The sequence below is a fragment of the Propithecus coquereli genome, unplaced genomic scaffold (genome assembly GCF_000956105.1).
Source record: "Propithecus coquereli isolate 6110/MARCELLA unplaced genomic scaffold, Pcoq_1.0 Scaffold19, whole genome shotgun sequence".
NCBI classification, from domain to species: domain Eukaryota; kingdom Metazoa; phylum Chordata; class Mammalia; order Primates; family Indriidae; genus Propithecus; species Propithecus coquereli.
In genome coordinates, this window is record NW_012143856.1 from 1,919,701 (window position 1) to 1,930,413 (window position 10,713).

Below are 10,713 nucleotides of genomic sequence, written 5' to 3' on the forward strand. Positions count from 1 at the left end.
TTGAATTCATGGATAAGGAACCCAAGTACATACACAGAGGGCTGATTATCTACTCCAAAGATTCCTTTGCCTAGACAGCTTTGAATAATGAAAATATTTTTCTGCTATGCCTATCTTTTATCATTTGTGTTGACTGTACTTAATTTCTAAATAGTTACAATGTAAATGTCATATTTGGCTTATTCCAAGTACACATTATTTTTCAAAATCTGATATCTACCCATTTTTCTAATGCGGAATCCCCTCCTTTATCTTTCTCAAGAAAAGGAAGTTAAAGCTGCAAAATGACAGCCAAATTGATTATCTACTTCCAGGTGGTCTGTCACAGGCAAGGATATCCACAGGGGCCAAAGGCTACAATTTGAAAACCTCCTGTAGGAGTTCAAAAAGAATTAAAACAGCAGCACTCACTGTTTTCCTAAGTGTACTTGTTATGTTAGTGATCATCACATGTGTAACATTATTAGAAAGAACTTGTGTTTATATTCATAAGGTCCACTCTCTAAGATTCAGCCCTACCTTCCTATAGTTATATGTGATTTCAGAACTCAAAGATCATATCCTTAGCACTAAATGAAAAGCATTAAGCCCAATGACACCATCTGGAGCTTTTCTTTCATTATATACATTCATTGCCCTGAAATCTAAGATATGTTAACAATACTTACATGAATGGAATGCATTACAACTTACTCTGCGTTAGTGGAAAAGTGCACTCTATATCTACATCTATCCAAAGAGACATATGTTATTCCTATCATCTGGCTATTCTCATTTCATTTACGAGGATTATTAAGAACATTTAAACCAGCCACTTTAAAATTGCCTTATAATACCACATCAGGATATAAAAATAGAACATGTGGATAACTATTTCCCAACCTTTGCCATTTAATCAAAGGAGCATAAATTTCTGATTCACTACTTGTGCTGACCAACATTTATCTAACATGTCAGTCATGCATTCTAGTTTATTCTAATCTCTTCCATTTTGGAAATGCCACTCCAATGATCACTAGACTGGGAAGAAAACCTGTGAGAAGTTAATAAACCAGAATAAAAAAAAATTGCTGAACAGATTGCTTCCATTTGGTTTAGCATCATTCATATCTGGGATACTCAAGGTGCTTTACAAGGAGGTATAAATTAGAACTGTAATGAGTGATTATAAACAACAGCTTAGCTTTTAGGAGACTTGCTTGTTTACCTATGAAAAAAAGACTTGACTGGCACTCCAAGTTTATTCCCTTTACATTCCTCTAACAATAGTGCAGAATCTTTAGCTTACAAAGCCATACGTAACCTTACTAGATGCAGACACTAGGCCTTCAGTTAAAGATCTCTATGGAACAGTATATTTAAGTCTGGTAGCTTGCCCTATATACCATGTACCACATCAAGAGAGTAGGGGATACCAATTAAGATTCTGAAATAAATTAGAATAGGCATGAAGAGTGATCAGTGAGGACTGGAATTTTAATCAGTATTTAAAATATGAAACCTAGAAACGATATTCAATTTTTTAAACAACTAACACTAAATTACATTAATTGCAGCATGATTGATAACATTTAAAATACAGAAAAAGATAGTTAAAGTTATAAAGGATTTTTTAAAATGTAGTATGAAGACTTGGACGGAGGTAACGTATGTGATGGTGGGTATGTGCACACACATACTTAATCCAGGCATGGAATAATACAAAAAAGCTGGTTATTTCCTAACACCGAAAATTCCATTTTGTCATTTGTAAATGCTTAAAAGCTGGATTAGAAACAACTTTTAAAACAATAATTTATTATTCATTCTATAAATATTTGAGTACTTACTATAATCCAAGTAAATACAATGTTGACAAAGATAGACAAGGTAATTTATAATTACAAAATTACAAAATTCTCTATTCAGATTAGTTATAGATACTATGGGGCTAAACACAGGGTTACTTAGTACACTCTAGAGGAACAGAGAGTGCTTTACTAAAGAAGTGAAATCTATAATAAGCCCAAAATAATGAATGGAAACTGGCCAGAAAAGGAGAAAAGAAAGAGAATTTCATACTTAGAAAACAACCTTTATAAAGACACAAAAGTGAGAAAAAAGAATGATAGTTGAGAAATTGGTAATCACAAAAACCAATAATTACATTTATTTTATTAAAAATAAGATTACTACCATTTATTGAGATACTACTGCATAATACTAACCTTCCAACACACACTGCTTCTAATATTTACAGCTTTTCAACTATCATTAGCCCCATCTTATGGAAGAATAAATTTAAGGTTCAAAGAAAAAAGCTTGCCTTTTCAGGAAAAATTTTTAAATGACTTGAGATGATCAAAAAAGATTACTGGGTATCCTGCCTAGGGCACCTTTCCTTGTCTGAGATATTTGAAAACTCTACAAATTAAATGATAATTAAGAACAATGCAAATTTTCCATAAATATGCAAACAAATTTTGGCCAGTGGAGTTGTGCATTGATTTCCCTCCCCATGTGGAAGAAGCCAGTTTTAAATCTATTAAGCAATTCACGTCTAGATTCTTGGTGGCCTACTTACGTGCCTGCTCTTTGCATCCTTTGAGCTACTTGTAACATCTTACTGGTTCCCTCATTAATTAATGAGTTAAGTAATACTTAAGGAATTAATGAGGTAAGTAATACTTTCAGCATGTGTTCATAAATATGAACATGCATTCATAAATATAAGGCACAGTTGTCCTTTTTTAAAAAATTATCCTACTATAGATCCAAAGCACAATGAGTCAGAATTTGAAGGCTTCTATGGATTTTACATGGGTCCAAAGACAAGGCTCCTTCCATACAACTCAGTACTTTTCTCCTTTTATTCTTGAATGTTAATGCCAACATAATTTTTATAATACCTCTTGCCAAGGGGCTCACCTAATTTTTTATGGTCCATGTGATGAAACTTTCTAAAATGTCCAGCATGAGGCTAATTTCGTCCTTTCACTAATTTCTTCATATATCCCTAATTCCTCAGCTTCCTGTGGAATGAAAAAGGAAAGTAAAAGTAGCTTCTCTCATTCCAAGCCTTTTCATACTCAAGCAAATACCAACAGAAAGAATGAATTTACAATTTCATGCCATTTAAAACTTTCTCAGGCGTAATTCAACTCAAAGCCCATAGGACAAACTCTCTGATAATTAAAATGTATTGCTATAATGAATAAAAGAAAGGTAGTGACCTGGGGGAGAACTTAGGAAACCCTTGCTGATTATTCTTTTTGTTATATAACATTCCCTTTCTTGACCTCATCTTTTTGAAAAAAATTAAAGATAGTTTTGGTTGAATCAAAACTAATACCTAGTGACAAATATTCAAATCTACACAATGGAAATTGGGTGGTAAATTTCAGTACAATACAAAATATCCAACAACACATTGGGCTACTGTTATGATATTTATTCAATTCACAAGGAAACTGTAAAAACTTTAATTTAAAAAGAATAAGGAATCCAGTGCATACACTTATATAAAGATGTATTCGTTTACTTGCTTAACAAAATTGACAGTATGAAGCTTTTTCTGCATGTTACAATGACATGTGTTAAAGGTACACTACTTTCGAACCAAACATTTACCCTTCGCCACTGGTGAAAGGTAACAAGATCTCTTTACAAAGTCTCGTCTTTTTCAATAAATTTTGCATGAAAACATGTTATCCTGGCACAAAGTTGCCTGCTGTCACATTGGAAGTGTGATAAATGTTTAATGAAAACAACACCACACAGCTTGGTGTCAGATAACAGCTATCACACAGCCCTGCTTTGATCCAAACAGACACTTAAAAGGAGTTCTAAGCATGCTCTGCACCACAAAACTCTATAACGTATATGCAAATAGGGGTAAATTAGCATAAGTGACTTCCCGCTGTATAAAGAAATAAGAGGTAAGGAAAAATATGACAGGCTCTATAAGTATGTAACTGCTGTCAAAACTCAAGAGTCCAGTTTTCCCAAATCACTTCTAACATCTTCTGCCAAACACTAGGTAGGAAAAAAAATCCTTATCAACAGGAATTTATTACATGAAACTCTAAAGCTGAAGACCCGAGAATATTGCCAAAATTAAAGCCATGACTAATACCTACCTATAAAATATGATTATTACATGGTACTAGTCTTCTTATACACACTGCTTATAATATTTATAACTTTTTAAGTATCACCATCCCCATTATGCATAAGAATAAATTATATATCTAGAGGGAAATTCTTATCTCTCTCAAAAAGTATAAAGTTTCAGAAACTTAGGTAAAGAAAAAGAGAAGTATGTATAAACTTAAACATTTTTGCAAAATATCTCAAAAGTCTTGAGGGGTACACTTCTGAAAACAGCATACATCTATTGAAAAGCTAATAAGGAAAATATTAAAGGTGAAAACCTTTCATGGTAGCAGCTCACAAAGGAGGGCACACGTACGAGAACTAAATTGGGTTTCTAATGAATTCTAAAGTTATTCAAATAAAAAAGAAAGCATTTTAGTAGGTGTCTGAGTCCATTTTGTGCTACTATAACAGAATATCACTGGGTAACTAATTTATAATTAATAGAAATTTATTGGCTCACAATTCTGAACGCTGGGAAGTCCAAGATCAAGGGACCAGCATATGATGAGGAACTTGTTGCAGCAGCAACCCACAGCAGAAGAGGTAAAGAGATGGCAAGAGAGAAAGAGAATGGCGAACCCATCCTTTCATAAGAAACCCACTCCCCAGATAATGACTCCTGTGATTAACAGCATTAATCCATTAATGAGATGAGGGAAGGTAGAACTCCCACGGTCTAAGTACCTCCTATAGGTCCCACCTACGAAGTCCACAGCACTGGGGATCAAGTTTCCAGGATGTGAACTTTAGGGGGCACGTTCAAACCATAGCAGTAGGCAACAAATGCTTTAAATCAAATTTTCCTAGTTTGTGATTTATATCAAATTCATCCAAATGCTACTACTTATTTTTTTTTTTTTTTTTTTTTGAGAAAGGGTCTTGCTCTGTCACTCAGGCTGGAGTGCGATAGTGCGAACTCAGTTCACAGCAACCTTGAACTTTTGAGTTCAAGCAATCCTCCTGCCTCAACCTCCTTAGTAGCTAGCACTATCGGTATGTACCACCACGCCCAGCTTTTTTTTTTTTTTTTAATTTTGTAGAGATGGGGTCTTACTACGTTTCCCAGGCTGGTCTTGAACTCCTGGCCTCAAGCAATCCTCCCACCTCAGCCTCCCAAAATGCTGAGATTACAGGCATGAGCCACCACACCCAGCACAAATTCTACTCTTAAGGACAGCATTATGATTTAAGAATAAATAGTAGAACATTACCGGTAGATATTTACATATTCATTCACAACTAATCTTTCAAAGACCAGAGTCTGTTAAAGATGTTTTATACTAGTCAACCATACTTTACAGAATTTGGATTAAGATGTTATTAAAGAAGGCCCAATAACATGCTAATCCACAGAAGACTCAGATAGAGTATACAGTGTTCACTGTCATCAAACCAAATTGCAATTATGAAATGCCGTAACAAATTTCATATTTCTGATTTTTGACTCTCAATAATAGTTTGTTTAACAAAACAATGTTGTGTCTGATTTCAACTCTGCTATTTCTTAAGAAAAATCTGTTTTCATATTGCAAAGACATTTCCCCTTATAAGAAATAAAACTGTCATCCAGCCAGGCACAATGGCTCACACCTGTAATCCTAGCACTCTGGGAGGCCAAGGCAAGAGGATCACTTGAGCCCAAGAGTTAGAGGTTGCAGTGAGCTATGATGTGGCCACTCTAGCCCTGGCAACAGAGCAAGACTCTGTCTCAGAAAAAGAAATACAATTGTCTAAGGATAAGATAAATATTTAAGCTTTTAAAATACGGGGGGAAAACAAGAAAAATCTATATGAATGTTTAAAAAGAAATCCTTAGATGGAAAACCCTACTATACTCATGGATTGGCAGAATCAATATTGTTAAAATGTTCATACTACCTAAAGTAATCTACAGAATTAATACAATCCCTATCAAAATACCATTATCATTCTTTACAGATCTGGAAAAAATAATTCTATGCTTCGTATGGAACCAGAGAAGACCTTGTATAGTCAAAGCAATCTTAAGCAAAAAGAACAAATTGAGAGGTATCAGTCTACCAGACTTCAAGCTGTACTACAAGGCTATAGTAACCAAAACAACATGGTACCAGCATAACAATAGGGACATAGACCAATGGAACAGAACTGAGAACCTAGATATAAAACCAACCTCATATTATCATCTAATCTTTGACAAAGCAGACAAAAATACACATTGAGGAAAAGAATATCTATTCAATAAATGGGTCTGGGAAAATTGGATAACCACATGCAGAAGACTGAAACTGGATCCCCACCTCTCACCTCTCACAAAAATCAACTCGCAATGGATAACAGACTTAAACCTAAGGCGTGAAACTATAAGAATTCTAGAAGACAATGTTGGGAAAATTCTTATAGACATAGGCCTAGGCAAATAATTTCTCTAGAAGACCCCCAAAGCAATCATAGCAGGAACAAAAATAAATGTGACCTGATCAAATTAAAAAGCTTCTGCACAGCCAAGGAAATTATCATCAGAGTGAATAAACAACCTGCAGAATAGGAGAAAATATTTGTATTCTACACATTCAATAAAGGGCTGAAAACAAGAATCTACATAGAACTTAAGAACATTAACAAGAAAAAAACCAAACAACCCCACCAATAAATGGGCAAATGACATGAACAGAAACTTTACAAACGAAGACAGAATAATGGCCAACAAACATATAAAAAAGTGCTCAACATCTCTAATCATTAGGGAAATGCAAATCAAAACCACAATGAGGTATCACCTAACTCCAATGAGTACGGCCTTTATCAAAAAGTCCCAAAACAACAAATGGTGGTGTAGATGTGGAGAGACTGGAACACTCTTACACTGCTGGTGTGATGGCAAATTAGTACAACCCCTGTGGAAAGTAATTTGGAGATATTTCAAAGTGCTAAAAATAGAAATACCATTTGATCCAGTAATTGCACTACTAGGCATCTACCCAAAGGAAAAAAAGACGTTCTATAATAAAGACATCTACACTCGAATGTTTATGGCAGCACAATTCACAATTGCAAAGATGTAGAAACAACTCAAGTGCCCATCAATACATGAGTGGATTAATAAAATGTGGTATATGTGTACCATGGAATACTACTCAACAACAAAAAACAATGCTGAACTAGCACCTCTTATATTATCCTGGATAGAGCTTGAGCCCATCCTTCAAAGTGAGGTATCACAAGAATGGAAAAACAAGCACCACATGTACTCATCATCAAATGGGTACTAACTGATCAACACTAAGGTGCTCACATGGCAGTAATATTCACTGGGTGCTGGTCAGGGGAGGAGAGGTGGTGAAAGTGGGTAAATGCACAACTAATGGACGCAGAGTGCGCTGCATCGGGGAAAGGCATGCTTGTAGCCCTGGCTCGGGCGAGGCAAAGGCATTATATGTAACCAAAATGTTTGTACCCCCATAATATTCTGAAATTAAAAAAAAATGTTAGATGCTTATCATTATTACATCAACTGTGAATGCAGTATTTTGTTCAGACCCCACGTAGAACAGATCCTATCATTTCTCTACTTAAAACTCTATATTGGCTTTCCACTGCCTCTATAACTAACTTTAAACTCCTTAAGATGATATAAGGTCCTCCCCAAATCATCTCTCATCATTATTCCTTTTCTACTCTAAACCAAAGCCCATTGGACTTCAGTTCCTCAAATATACCATACCCTCTTGCTTGCCTCCAAGCCTTTCCATATGAAGTTCATTTGCATGGAACATTCCTGTCCCTCTCTTCCTTCTTTCAAGGTGTAAACATCACTTCTTCTGAGAGCCCTTCCCCAATACTCAGACAAGTCTAGATCAATCAGCTTAATGTTCATGGAGACATCTCGCAACCAGAATGTGTCGAGACTGAAGATGAAAGCCAACATGCTGACATTGGCCTGCGAGGAGGATAAAAAGGGCCTCTCTCAGACTACTTACCTTTAAACTGCTTGTTATATTAGTAGTAGGCGTATTCATGGTTTAGGCCAGGCATTGACAAATGATAGCTCTTGGGCCATACCTAGCCAGATGCCCATTTTTGTAAACACAATTTTATCGGAATATAGCCTGTCTGTTAGTTTAATATTATCTATGGTTGCAAAGTTCGGTAATTGCAACAGAGACAAACTCTGGTCCAGAAAATCTAAATTATTTACTATATAGCCCTTTACAAAAAAGTTTGTGAACCCTTGGTTTAAGCTATTATTAGTTAAATTTTGTTACTTATGACCAAAAGTATCCTAATTGATATAATATTTCCATAGCTTTGTTTACTTTTCCTGCTGGAAACATTCATCTGACTTCATTATAATTATTTGCACATCTTCCCTTCTATAGATGTTTATTTTTCCACTTGCACAAAAACTCCAAGTAGTACTGGCACTAACATTATGTCATTATTATGTAAAATAGTAACTGACAAATAGAAGGCATTTAAACATTGCTTATTGAACGAGTGAACATATGAATGAAAGCTCATATTTACTAAATAATCAATAAATATTTATTAACAACTAACATGTATATTAGGTTCTCTGAGTGATATTAAAGAGTGTTAAGTCCAGAATGGCTTAAAATCAAGTTTAGGAAATAAACATGTAAGCTTTAAAAAAATAATAATAAATTATTTCTGGAACAAAGCAGGATTCATCTGTACATATATAAATATTACTATAGCAAATGCACACACTGATAAAAAAAAAAATCCTGATTTTAAAATATACCAAATAGGTAGGAATTCATGTGTACTTAGCACTAACCAGGGGAAAGAGCACCCTAACACAACACTATGTGTCACTGTGGTCCACTAAAACCGTAATATAGGCTGCCTAAACCTTTCTGACATCAGTCCCCAGGGCCCTTCAACTGACAACTCTTATTTTGACTTTGTTCATTACCTTTGGTTGAGATTAATGTTATGAAATAATGACAAATACAACATTATTATCTTGTGAACCTGCCATCCAGGAATCAGTCCACTTGAACACAATCAACTCTGAGTGATGAATGAGTCTAACCTATAAAGCTGGCCTAGGCTTTCGAGATTGATGTTTCCACATGAGAACATTTCTTGAAACCATCTGACCTCCTTGTTTCATTCACTCTCTCATATTCTTACCTTTAAAATCCCCCAAATAATGTTTTATATAATATTAATTTATTACATATTATTCTATAAAAGGAAAACTTGGTAAGGTAGAAAGCAAAAATTTAATAACCAATAAACATCATAACCAACAAACAACACACTTCATACAGCCATGTAATATTTAAAAACTAAACCAAAAGAAGAAAAAATTGAAAAACAAACAAGAAGCAAAGTAGCTCCTTGTGATATTTTTTATTCCTCCTATTCCTCCTATATTTATTCCTTGTATATTTTCCAGTCTCAGAACTCTATCTACATCTTCCATTCAAATCTATCATCCCACTGATTTTCTCCCTTTGCCAAGAGATTTCCCCAATACCCTTCCTGACTCTCATTCTATCCTATCAACTCTGGCTAACTCAGTCTCCCTATCCTTACAGCCAGATATCTAATCCCTATCTCTTCACCTGTAACATTACACAATCCTTAAAACCAGAAAAGGACAGAACTCAGAATTTTGCAGGAACACAGATATTCAATGTACATTTACAGTTGTGGGGTGTTTGGGAGGAAAAAAAAGACATAATAATGTTATCCTCTTCCAAACTCCACCACAAATTTAACGTTTCAAGGACACTTAAAAGCCAACAATCTAGGCAGGTTTATATAACATCTCTATTAACTTGGAAACAAACAACAAACACACAGACAACTGTGAAAAAGGAAAGGTTGAGGGAAGAGTTTCATATCTTTTAATAAAGTTAATAATTCCTCACAGACTCAAGATCTCAGGAAACTATATCCATGCTCCTGGTAAACTCTTAAATACAACATTGAAAACTGATACTTAGAAGATAAACACTTTTATACTAAGATATAAAGTAAACATATTCACATAAAATGTTGAAAGACTGACAAAATGGGATAAATTCCAAGATGTTCTACTTCACAGAATAAAGACCCCAATGCCAATTTTGAATAAAACAAATAAGATGCTGTAAATTTAAGTTGCTTAACAAGATTGTTTCATTTTGGTATCTTCTAATTTGATAAACACTTATGAGTGGATTTCAACCTCCAAAGGGACAAAACTAGAATCATGGTTTTAACAACATCAATTCTAGGAAATTGACAAAAAATAAAATTCTGGACCTCATAAGCAGATACACTCATTCTAACACACACATACACCATAATATTGCCCAAGTCCCCATTCTATATTGAAAGAGGATTGAACAATAGTAAATTACATGGTTCCTTCCCTTTGTTTCAAATTTACCCTTTCCCAGAACAGTTTTGCAGTAAGCTAACAGACATCTTTAATCACTAAGTAGTCTTCAAATTTTAAATTTATGTTCATGACAAAGGAAATAGAATGTAGAACTTTCCTAAAGAATTAGGTAAATTGTATTTTATTTGCATACTAAACTTTGATATTGCTGTTTATGTTGTGTTTCTAAGATTTGT

General features: G+C 34.5%; 1 protein-coding gene across 3 annotated transcripts in view; it reads right to left on the reverse strand.

Moving 5' to 3' along the window:
- RSRC1 (arginine/serine-rich coiled-coil 1) overlaps positions 1 to 10,713 on the reverse strand; it is a 456,738-nt gene that overhangs the window by 350,904 nt on the left and 95,121 nt on the right. The gene's annotated exons all lie outside the window — the stretch shown is intronic.